At 42.6% G+C, this 12,257-nt stretch overlaps 1 long non-coding RNA gene across 1 annotated transcript in view; it reads left to right on the forward strand.

The window, feature by feature from the left end:
• The window catches only part of LOC141097338 (uncharacterized), a 379,405-nt gene that overhangs the window by 63,472 nt on the left and 303,676 nt on the right, over positions 1–12,257 (forward strand). The window contains exon 2 of the long non-coding RNA XR_012233924.1: positions 861–922. This is a non-coding gene — a long non-coding RNA (uncharacterized lncRNA). The remainder of the gene's footprint in view (positions 1–860; positions 923–12,257) is intronic.

The following is a 12,257-nucleotide window of genomic DNA, read 5'->3' on the forward strand; positions in this document are numbered from 1 at the left end:
TTTTCAACAATTTCTGTTTTTAAGTCCTCAGACAGTTGTCTTCTCTTTCTGTTCTCCATGCTAAGTGTCGCACACATAGACACATAATGCAAAGATTGAATCAACTTCTCCCCTTTTTAAATGGTTTCAGGTGTGATTTTCATATTGTCCACATCTGTTACTTGCCACAGGTGAGTTTGAATGAGCTTCATCATTCTTGAAACAAAGTTATCAATCCACAATTTTGGAAAGGTGCCAACAATTTTGTCTGGCCCATTTTTGGGGTTTTGTGTGATATTATGTCCAATTTGCATTTTTTTCTTTTTTTGTGTTGTTCCAATGCACTCAAAGGAAATAGACATGTGTATAATGAAACATGTGTAATTAAAATAATTTTCTGAGAGAAATACCTAATTTTCAGGAACTACTTCAAGGGTGCCAACACTTTTGGCCATGACTGCATAGCGTGTGATTAATGCTATAGTATACAGTTTGTCAAACCCATAATATGGAATCCAAAGCAGTCTAGTGGAATGCCAGTGGAGAAACTCCACGCTTATCACTCATCATACCAGCTTAATCAGAGGAGGGATTTTTTAGCTTTTTTCCCCAATTGAGAGGGGACATCTATAGTATAGGCCATATCTCATAAGAGCGAACGTTTTGGTGGTTATAGTTGATAATGGCAGCTAGTGTGGCATTTATAGCTGATAATTGTGCACAGTGTGGTAGTTCTAGGTTATTAAGGCAGACTTTGTGGCTGGTGTAGCTTGTAAGGGGAGGCAGCGTGGAGACCATATACTATTAAAAGCTTATTTAGAGCATAGTGTGGACTGATATTTTTATGCAAATAACATTATAATAACACTCTTATTTTTAAGGGTACCGTGGGGAAGGGCTGCAAAGGATGGAGAAGAGGAAAATCTGCAGAGATGAGCTGTGGGTGAGAAAAGTCATAATGGCATCTTAACGAGATAGAGATGAAAGGGTTGAAAATGACTACACTCAGAGAAGATGTCACCTATAGGGTACCTGGATGTAAATGTTTATTTATGAAACTGTCTTGTTTTCATCAGCACTGTGGCTCCTTTATGGTATGCAGTCTGATGATGGCTATTAACAACAACCCCCAGTGTCTCATTAGCACAGTTAAAGAAGTAATGGGAGTTGTAGGTTGTGATGCAAATGTATATGGAGCTAAACTGACATCACCATTGATCACTATACTAAGCTTTGTTCTTGTAGTTTGGTTCTGCTGCATTCATGTACAGATGGTGGTGTAAATGATGTATTCATGTAGTAATGGTGGCTCTGGCATAAAATTTGTGCACTGATGATGCTTTGGTATCATATCCAAATAATGATGATGGTTGTGGTGATAAGTACTTCACTAGAATCATCATCACTACATAACTACAGCACCAGAGGCACCATCACTACATGAATAAAGCACTAAAAGCATTATCAGTACAGGAATACATAACCAGAGTCACTATAAGTACAGGGATACAGTACCATAACCAGTACACTAATATGTCACCAGTATGACCATTAGTACATGAATATATCATCAGAGCTATCATCAGTGCATGGATGCATCACCAAAACCATTATGAGGTCAGGAATACGTGAATAGACCCATCAGCAGTACAGGAGTTCTTTACCACAGTGTCCATTAGTTCAGAAATACAGTGCACAACCACCATCAGTACAGTAATACATTGCCAGAACTAGCATCATTACAGAAATACTGCACGAGAGCCACCGTCAGTTTTGCTGAAAGCGGTACTTGTTCAATGATGGATGCACACATCATCAGAGTTATCTCTTTGTCTATGATGAGGTCTGTTTATTTTCCGGTAGGGTATTCCTTAAATGCTGGACAACTTAATTGAAACCTAAAAGTCTCGATTATTGTAAAGCTGTGTTAGTTATCATGACTATCCTTGGGTTTGACATTTAAAATATAGGATGTCAGGGATGAAAATTGTTATCTGTCCCTAGTATCATGTAAACGGTCCACAAACAATGAGCATTTCCAATATCTAAGTGTGAAAATGCACCCCCTGTTAAGTTAAAGTGTTTAACTAATCTATACAGTTTATTAAAGTGACACAAGTGTAAAAGGATATTCTATAGTTGACAAAATGGTGTTTCAAAATGTCACTGATTGGTGCAGGTATGATTCCTTGCACACCTGTTATACATGGGTCTTGCTATGGGATACACTTAGGAATAGAACCTGCACCAATAGGCTACATTTTGAAAGGCCACTTTGACAAATACAGAATATTCTTTTAAAGTTGTTTCAAGGTGAAGCTTCATTTTAACTTACGATCCACAATGGAAATATTTGAGCGAAACCAATGCTTTATTCCATGCTAAGGAATATTTTTCTGGTCCTAGTAATAATGTCTACTTCTGTAACTGAAGCTCATTGAGTTGCCCTTGTGTTTTATTCCCTGTAAAAGCGAGATAAAATATAAAAAATGGAAATATTCTAAAAAAGGAAGAAATATGCTTCTTCAGGAACGAGCTAAAATGATTTTCTATCATTTGTGCATTAATCCTTTTTTTTCTGAAGCACTTAAATCCTATACCATTACAATCAAGATAAATACAAATCAGTTGGAGGATTTCTGACATTTTATTTTTTATGATAATCCCTATTCCATATTGCTGTCATTTTATCGGCAATAATTCCTACATGAAACCTGACAATGACGGAAAAGTAATGTGCGGACAACAACATAGGACTGAAGTAGAGCTGGACCAAAGGGAAATTTATAGGGGACATCTTAAATTAGTCGAAAGTCATTGCAGTAACTTACAAAGGCTGCTTGGCTGGCTGCCATATTTGTATTAAACAAGAAGGTTTCATTATTGAAAAAAGAGATTTCCTGTTAAGAGCTTTTTGTGCTTGTTGTTTGAATTGTGCTCTTTAGAAGAGCAGCCACTTTACCAGGCAGTGTAAATAGCTGAAAGTCTTAATTTTAGTATGTCAGTGATAAATTAGTATTAAGATATACTGTGTATGTAAAAAAAAATGGAACACTTAGAACTACTAGTACATATCGTATTTCATATAGAAATTAAAAGGTTACTCCCAAATGGGCAAGTTAAAATCTATCCAGAGGGTAGGTGATAACTTTGTGATCGCTGGAGGTCTAAACACTTGGACCCACATGAATTCTGACTACAGGACTCTACTGTACCCTGTTATTATGGCCCAACTGACACATTTACCATTGCTTTATCTATTATCTTTGGGACTCCCGGAGACATTCTAGTGATGTGCTTGGCTATCTCTGGAAGGTCTAAAGACTACACAGTGAAACACTTGCTAGCTTTTAAGGGGGCATTTAAGAGCATTGTTCTTGGGACAACTTGCCTACTAAATTACTTTTGGCCATGTTACCCAATTTTTAGGCAATGTTTTTTGAGTTTTTCTGTCCTTTTGCTAGGGCTGTAGCTCATTGTCAACCACACTGAGGACCTGGTGCTTTAAAGTCCCAAAGGAAACTCTCCAATACATAATAAATGCACAGAGTAACTTTCTTCCATATTGCAGGCTGCCTATGGCTTTTCAGCAACAGTCCACATTGAGTGCAGCATACTGTCCCATTCTGCAACAAAGACTGCCTCACCACACTATATCATGTGTCAGTGGCTCTCAAGGGTAGCTCACTATCTTATTCCAGTGACATGTTCAAGTCCAGTAGCCAGTTTTCAGATATGAAATGTTGAGGATCCATGCTCTGTGCACTTATCATTATTAGTATTTTTATATCACCACTGATTCCATCATGCTGTACATGCGAAGAGGGTTTATATACAAAATACAAACTACAATTAACAAAATAACAGTGACAGACTAGTACAATAGAGGACCTTGCACTTTTGGTGTGGCTGATTTCTTTCCCCTTGTATGTAGTATTATTTGGTCAGCATGTGGTGGTAATATGGTTTGGTCATGATGTGGTGGTATCATTCCATTGTATGTGGTATTATTGGTCTTGGTATAGTAGATTGTGTTATGTATGGAGGTCAATTGTTCTCTTTGATATCAATAAGGGGAAGATTCTTTATTTCAAGTAGAGATTAAATACTTAGAATTTTAACCCCTTCTAGCCTGTGACTATTATACAGTAGCAAATATGCACTTCCAGTGAAAGCAAGTGATGAGCGAGCACTAAAATGCTTGGGTGCTCGTTGCTCGGGTCTAGTAAATTGGACTACTCGGGTACTTGACCCAAGCAATGAGCCCAATGTTAGTCTATGGGAAATCCGAGCTTTTTTGCCATAACCCCCCCCCGAGATCTTTCTAGGGTATCAGAACATCGGAAATGTATGGGGACAGTGCGCAAACAACATGGGAAAATCATGAGGATCTCGTCTGAAAGCATTTCTGACTCCTAGGTCACTGCTGTGACCAATGTTGTCAGAGGGTGACGCCACTTTTACAGGCGCACACAAAAACATAACAAATGAAACCAATATTGATTTTACAGGGAAATATGTTAAGAGACATCCTTTCCAGGGTAATAATTTGTATGTAAGGCAAAATAAATAACCCCACAAAAAATGCTCCTCCACCACTTTGGCTGTGTTCACAAGTTGCGTTTTTGATGCATTTTTCAGCGTTACCATTGCTTTCGACCAAAACATGCATTTACTGGGAAATGTCATTGTAGCATTTAACAATCTTAGCTGCCCTTGTTGTGTGTGACACATCATCAGACACATCTTGTATTGTTTATGAAGGAGTGACTCTTAAAGTCACAAAGCCTATTTTTATAGGGGCATCAGTCGGCATTACTATTCTTAAAGGGCCATTATAAAACAGTGTGTCTCCTATAGAGTTATTGCCTATGCACTGTGTGTGTGGGCTGCCAAAAATGAGGACGCACCCCAATACCCCTTTCAGGAAACGTACAGGAGTGCCTCCTGAAAAAATGTTCCCTTTATAATAAAGTGGGTCTCCCATAGTGTTAGCCCATGCATTGAATGCAAGGGCTACCTTGCCCCAAAGTTACTGTGAAGCAAGCTAACCTGAGAGGCGATACGCTTCGGGTCTTTGGTCCAGCCTGCCCCACTCCACTCTACTCCATATGGTATGTACTGGGTTTGTGCATAGGTGTACTTTATTGAAGGTGGTCATGGAGATGCCCTTTGGTGGTTTACACTCCCCATAGCCCATTTCCAGTCTGGATAAGCGGGTCTGCTCTTGAAGCCTGATTTCAGGCTGAGGTATTTCTAAATGAGGTTTATTAATTAGATTCCTGAAATGGTCACTGTATATATGTACCTCATTGCGATTAAGAGTATGCCAGAGCCATATAACTGTTGGTATTGTTTTGGGCCTGTGATATTTTATCTATTCAATATATACCTGCAATATTGACCTCTCTGATTTATCTGTATTTTTCAAAGTACATTAGTGTGCTCTTAAAAACCTCCATTTTTTGTGCATTGCTTTACATGGACCTTGGGTATATGACATTCTTTCTGCCAATTGCGATAGTGGGTATCAGGCTAGTTGCTCTATTATGAGCTGTGTATGTCTTTTTGATGTGTCACACATGTGGCCGTTTTTAATGTGTGTGTTGTTTTTTGCTGTGCTTAATTTAATAAAATAAACATTGTAACATACATGCTAATTCCTATTCAGGGTGATCCCCGATTTGTGGCCTATTCTTTCCTGTTTTAACTAACACTTGCCCCAAAGTTACACTCACCCAAATAACCCTTTGAACAGACATCTTAGATAGCCACATGAAACAAAAGTTCCCATTATTTTTCATTTGGTACTGCCATACTGTTAGCTTATGCATTGAATGCAAGGCCTGCCCTGTCACAAAGTTACATGCACCCCAATAAGCCTTTGAACCCATGGACTGGATTGACACAGCAAAACCAAGTACACATTATTCTTTTGGTACTGCCCTACTGTTAGCCTATGCATTGAATGCAGGGTCCACCTTGCCACAAAGTTACACGCACCCCAATAAGCCTTTGAATCCCCGTACTGGATGGCCACAGGAAAACCAAGTTCACATTATTCATTTGGTACTGAAAACAATGTTCACACTATTAGGAAGTGGGTCTCTCATAGTGTTTGATGGCTCATGCATTGAATGCAAGGCCTGCCAAAAATTAATTGGCACGTGGAGGAAGGCCTCTTAAATTTTTTTTCCCATTATAAAGGAGTGGGTCTCCTTTACTTGAAATGCCCTTACACTAAGTGTATGGCCTGACAAACATTTCCCCCTGTTGGATACTGTCACAGTCCAATTCTTGGATCTGTGTCAGATTCTGGGTTCCCTCATTAAAACCTTTATTTTCAGGCTTCTGGGGCTTAATATGGGTCTTCGCCCCTGGTGGCCACAAGTGTCATTACATTATGATGGTTTCTTTGTTTTACCTTTTGCCTCCGGTGGTCACTGGGGTTATTACATGTTTTTGGCCTCTGCTGATGTGACCGCTCCTCCTTTGCTATATGAGGTCAGCTGGTCTATCAGCAGGTGTGGGTGATAGCATTTCTTTTGTGGATTCCAACCATGGTGAAGTGAGCAGCTGGCTCCGAGGTGTTGAGCCACTGCTGAAACCTGGTGAAGTTAGCAGCTGGCTCTGAGGTGTCTAGCCACTGCTGAAAGTGTGGTGCTGAACTCTGCTGCCCGGTGTTTGCAGCAGAGAAAGGGGAGCAGCTGGCTCTGAGATGTCGAGCCACTGCTTAAGATGGTGAAGTTAGCAGCGGGCTCTGAGGGTTCGAGCCACTGCTGAAAGCTGATCTGGTGCTGCACTCTGCTGCCTGGTGAATGCAGCAGAGAAAGATAAGTTTTGGTGTTTTCCCGTTTTTCCTTCATGTGTAGTGCAGCGGTGGGACCAGTGTCTCCACTATCCAGTTCCCTAGCAAGGGATAGGTGCAGGGATAGTGAGGGATTCAGGTATCCTGCTCGGCGACAGGTGAAGAGCCTGTATAGGGAATGATAGGAGAGCTTAGGGACACTGCCTCAGGTTAGTGCAGGAGGTCTCCACATCCCCGTTCCCTATTGCAGGGCCCTCCGTTGTAACTGTTTCCCCTTCCCCTTTGTCTTGTTGATTCAGTTATTGGCCTGCGGGTCGTGTCACACAGGACAGGTACACGTGTTGGTCTTGTTGTTTCAGTTACCGGCCTGCGGGTAGTGTCACACAGGACAGTACACGTGACAGATACATAATTTTAAAAAAATTTTGACCGGCATCTTAAAGACCCTTTAACCAAAGTAGAGTGGCTGTAGCAGCACTGAACACGGTCACCCTCGTGTTCTAGTGCTGGTGGTCTGGTGGATGATGAGGATGAGGAGAAGGAAGAGGATGACACCAAATAGCCAAAATCAGGAAGCGTATATGCATGTATGGGTGTCTAGAGGTGCATGGGAATACACCTCCCAAAAAAGACACTGTATTTGAGGCTATGCTTTGCTGTTATCATTCTGTGGGGTAGAGAAGTCTGGCCCAGTCTGCCTTTGTTCATTTTTATAAGAGTCAGGCTGTCTGCATTTTCAGTTGACAGGCAAATGCACTTATCAGATATAATTCCACCACTAAAAACCCGCTCTGACAAAATGCTAGCGGCAGGGTAGGCAAGGACCTCCAAGGCGTAGAGAGCCAGTTCATGCCACGTGTCCAGCTTGGATACCCAATGATTAAAAGGCACAGAGGAATCACAGAGGATGTTGGTACGGTCAGCAAGGTACTTCCTCAGCATGTTCCAAAACATTCCATTCCTTGTGAGATTACCCCGCGAATCTGGGCCATGGCGATAAGACAGTCTGAGAAAACTCTCCCAGAACTTGGCCAGTGTTCCCCTGCCTCTGCTGGATTGGAGTTGTGTCTCTCTCGCCTGTACTCTTTGGTTGTCCAACGAGCTGTGATGTCTGCCGCCAGCGTTTTCAGATGGGAACTTTTTAAATAATTCTGCAATAAGGGCCCTCTGGTACTGGACCATTTTCATAGACCTGTTTGCCTCTGGAAGAAGAGATTGAAAGTTCTCCTTGAAGTGTGGATCTAGAAATGTCACCAGCCAGTAATAAGTGTCACTGTAAATTTTCATAATGTGAGGGTCACGGGAAAGGCAGCGCAACATAAAGTAAGCTATGTGTGCCAGACTGGTAACAGGTAAGCCTTCCGTGTCCTCACCAACAGGATGACTGACCATGGTGTCCTCCTCCTCCCTGTCCTCAGGCCATCCACGCTGAACAGACGGTATGACAGTTGTGCTTTAGTACCATCTATAGCGCATGAAAGTAGCTCCTGTTCTTCCTCCTTCTCCTCTTCCTCATTGTCAGCCAATCCACATTGTGATGACATGAGGCTGGGCTGTGGGTAATTACACTATTTGCTTCCTTGCTCCATGTCCTCATGCTCTGCCTTCAATGCATCCTCTTTCATTGTGAGCAGAGAGCTTTTCAGAATGCAGAGAAGCGGGAAGGTGATGCTAATTATGGCGTCATCGCCGCTCACCATCTTGGTGGATTCCTCAAAGTTTTGGAGGATGGTACATCCACGTCCGCTCCTGAAGTCTTATGTGTGGAGTCTAACCTGAATAACGACAGCCTTGTTTATGCTGGTAGTCAACAACTGCCCTCTTCTGCTCACAAATCCTTTCCAACATATGCAGATATGCAGTGTAGAGTTCCAGCGCGTGGGGACATCACACACCACCACTCGGTGAGCCAAAAGATGCAAACGCTGCTGAAGCAAAGCAATAGCGGCGGAAGCTGGAACTGACTTCAAAAGTGGGCACACAGGCGGCATACTTTCACAAGCAGATCCAGCAGCTCTTGGTAGCTTTTGAGAATACTTTGAACAACAAGGTTAAGCACATGGGCAAGGCATGGTACATGTGTGTGCTCGCCTTGCCTCAGAGCTGTGACCAGGTTCCGGCCATTGTCACACATGACCAGACCTGGCTGTAGGTTCAGCAGTGTCAGCCATACATCTGCCTGCTCTTTCAGTGCTGTCCACAACTCTTCAGCATTGTGTGGTTTGTCACCTAAGCATATTAGCCTCAGTACAGCCTGTTGATGCTTGGCTGAGGCAGTGCTGCAATGCTTCCAGCTTGTGACTGAAGTGCTCATTTCAGAGATGGAGGCAAAAGAGGAGGAGGTGCAGGAGCTGTAGACTGTGGGGGCAACCTTGATTGACCTAGGACCCGCAATCCTCCGTGTCTGGAGGACGTGTTCCATTCCAAGGTCCGTCTGGATCTCGGATTCCACTATGTTAACCCAGTGTGCCGTTAGCGAGATGTGGTGTCCCTGCCCAAAAACACTTGTCCACGTGTCCGTGGTTAGGTGGACTTTCCCAGTAACAGCATTGTTCAGGGCACAGGTAATGTTGAGGGACACGTGCTTGTGCAATGCTGGGACGGTACACCGGGAGAAAAAGTGGCGGCTGGGGGCCGAGTACCTTGGGACGGCCGCCGCCATCAGGTTGTGGAAAGCTTCCATCTCCACAAGCTTAAACGGCAATATTTCGACCGCAAGCAGACAAGAAATGTGTGAATTTAGTACTGTGGCCTGTGGGGTGTTGGCTGCGTATTTACTCTTGCATTCCAATGACTGGGGTATGGATAACTGAAGGCTGCACTGTGACAAGGACATGAACGTGCTTGATGATGGTGGTAGCTGAGTGTGGGCAATGACAGGTGCAGAGCAGGAGGCATCTTCGCATGCACCATGGACAGGGTATTGGTTTGCATGCTCAACAGTGGAAGAAGCAGTGCTTTCACCCACGGAAAATGTTCCTGGAGCCTGGGGTTCGGCCCACAAAGTTGGGTGCTTTGCTGCCATGTGCCTAAACATGCTGGTGGTGGTAAGGCTGTTAGCTACCCCTGCTGATGAAGGCATGGCAGGTGGTTCAAATGGCCTGTTTGTGGTTATCGGCAGAGTCTTTTAAAACAACCAAACTTGGGAAGACCTAACAGTTGTATTGCCAACTTTCGTTGTGCTGGTGTTATGTGGAACGGATGATCACCTTCTGTCTGCAGCCAACACACTGCTTATTCCTGCCTGTTGGAGTGCTATGCCTCCCTCCCCCTGTGTGCTGCTCTCCTCGCTCTGCATGTCCTCCTGCCAGGTTGGGTCAGTTAAAATATCATCCACCACCTCGGATTCAACTTCCGCACCCTGGTCCTCCTCCTGACTTGCTGGAAATTGTCTCATTATCATCCACTTCTTGTGACATGTTCCCTCTGTTGCCTTCATGTGACCATGGCTGCTCAAATATTTGGGCATCGCTACATGCGATCTCATCTTGCCCCGCTTCAAGTGGACCGGGCAAGAGGCCCAGATCTATAAATGGAAAAGTGAACAGCTCTGTGTCCAAGTATGAGATCACTTGTCACTGAGCTCTTGGCATGGTGGCAGGAAGGAGGAGCAGGGTAAGGAATATGTGGTCCAGACTCACAGCTACTCAGACTTGTCCGTATGGAAGACAGGGTGGTAGTGGTGCTGGTGGCAACTGACCAGAAGCATTAGTGATGTCCATCTGCAGGCTCCAAGTAATTGGGTCATGAAGGGCAGGCGAGAAGACGCTGGTGTTTGTTGTGACACAATTTCAGCTTGCCCATGGCCTCGGCATCTGCATGCACCATCAACATTACGTCCACTTCCCCGTTCCTTGCTCATTTTAAATGGACTACAATATTTTGCACGTTCACTACAAATGGCTGAATTGGTAGCGAACTTGTCTATGATCCGCGCGCTTGAAAAACACACTTTAAAACATCTGGACTGTAGGTAAAAATTTATTTTTGGTTATCAAACTGGTGTCAATAACTAGGGTAAGACACAGCAAAAACAGAAGAATGTAGGCCTGAGATGCACAATTTGAAGTATACAGATAGATCTGGCGTGTGACTGAGATACCAGACTCTTCATTATGTGGCCAGTATTTTTTCAATTTGTACCTCAAAATAGTGTATAGAAATAAGGTGACAGACAGCAAATACAGTGGAATGTAGCCCTGAAATAGCACAATTTGTAGGCCACAGATAGATCGGGCATTTGACTGAGATACCAGAATCTTGAATATGTGCCAGTATTTTTACAATTTGTACCCCAAAATTGTGTATGTCTCATGTGTTTTTAATCCACTAATTTCTTGCTCATGCAAGCCTTGGGAGATCCCCGCCTCTCTCTTGTGGTACATGCACAAGAGAAATTTTGCCCATCGTGCCCATACTGTGCAGCGCCTTTCTGAATCCTGCTCATGTAGGTATTGTTCACATGATCAGGTTTTAAATACATTAGATAGGACTGCTCCGAGAAGGGTTACCGTGACGTGGTGGAGTGGCTTCGTATACATTTTTTGCAAAAAACGTATCAACTAAATACCCTGTTCTTGTTATCATTTTTTACTAGCATTGGCTGTCTACTGTTATATATTTTTTACAACAGAGTATTTTTGCATGTTCGTCATACTGTGTTTTTTGTTTGTGAAATACAGTGGAATGTAGCCCTGAAATCGTACAATATTTAAGCCACAGATAGATCTGGCATTTGACTGAGATATCAGACTGTTGAATATGTGCCAGTATTTTTACAATTTGTACCCCAAAATATTTTATAGAAATAGGGTCACAGACAGCAAATACAATGAAATGTAGCCCTGAAATGCCACAATTTGTAGCCCACAGATAAATCTGGCGTGTGACTGAGATACCAGACTCTTCATTATATGGCCTGTATTTTTACAATTTGTACCCCAAAATAGTGTATAGAAATAGGGTCACAGACAGCAAATACAGGGGAATGTAGCCCTGAAATGGCAATTTGTAGGCCACAGATAGATCTGGCGTTTGATTGAGATACCAGACTCTTCAATATGTGGCCTGTTTTTTTTGGCCACAAAAATTGTGTCAATAAATAGGCTAGGATACTGCAAAAAGAATTATTTGAAGTACTAAAATTGTAAAATATTTAGCACAATGATATGTGCTGCACGTGGTGGACAAAACACAGTGTTAAATATATGAACTGGAGCTTAATATTTTTTTTGACAGATAAATATTTTTTTTCCAGCTGAATATTTTTTTGGCAGATAAATGTTTTTTGGCAGCTAAAAATTTTCTTAGCTGAAAATTTGAGTAAAAAAATTGGATAAGACACTCCAAAAAATACTACAGTACCACAAAAATGCCAGATTTTTTTGCGCACTCAGATGTGATGCCTGGGACGGGCTGGATTTTCACGCTGTACTATTACAAGGATCTGGCTGTAGTCTGCAGTGTCAAC

Source organism: Dendrobates tinctorius, unplaced genomic scaffold, assembly GCF_039654945.1.
Source record: "Dendrobates tinctorius isolate UK_male_01 unplaced genomic scaffold, ASM3965494v1 ptg000003l, whole genome shotgun sequence".
Classification (NCBI taxonomy): Eukaryota; Metazoa; Chordata; class Amphibia; order Anura; family Dendrobatidae; genus Dendrobates; species Dendrobates tinctorius.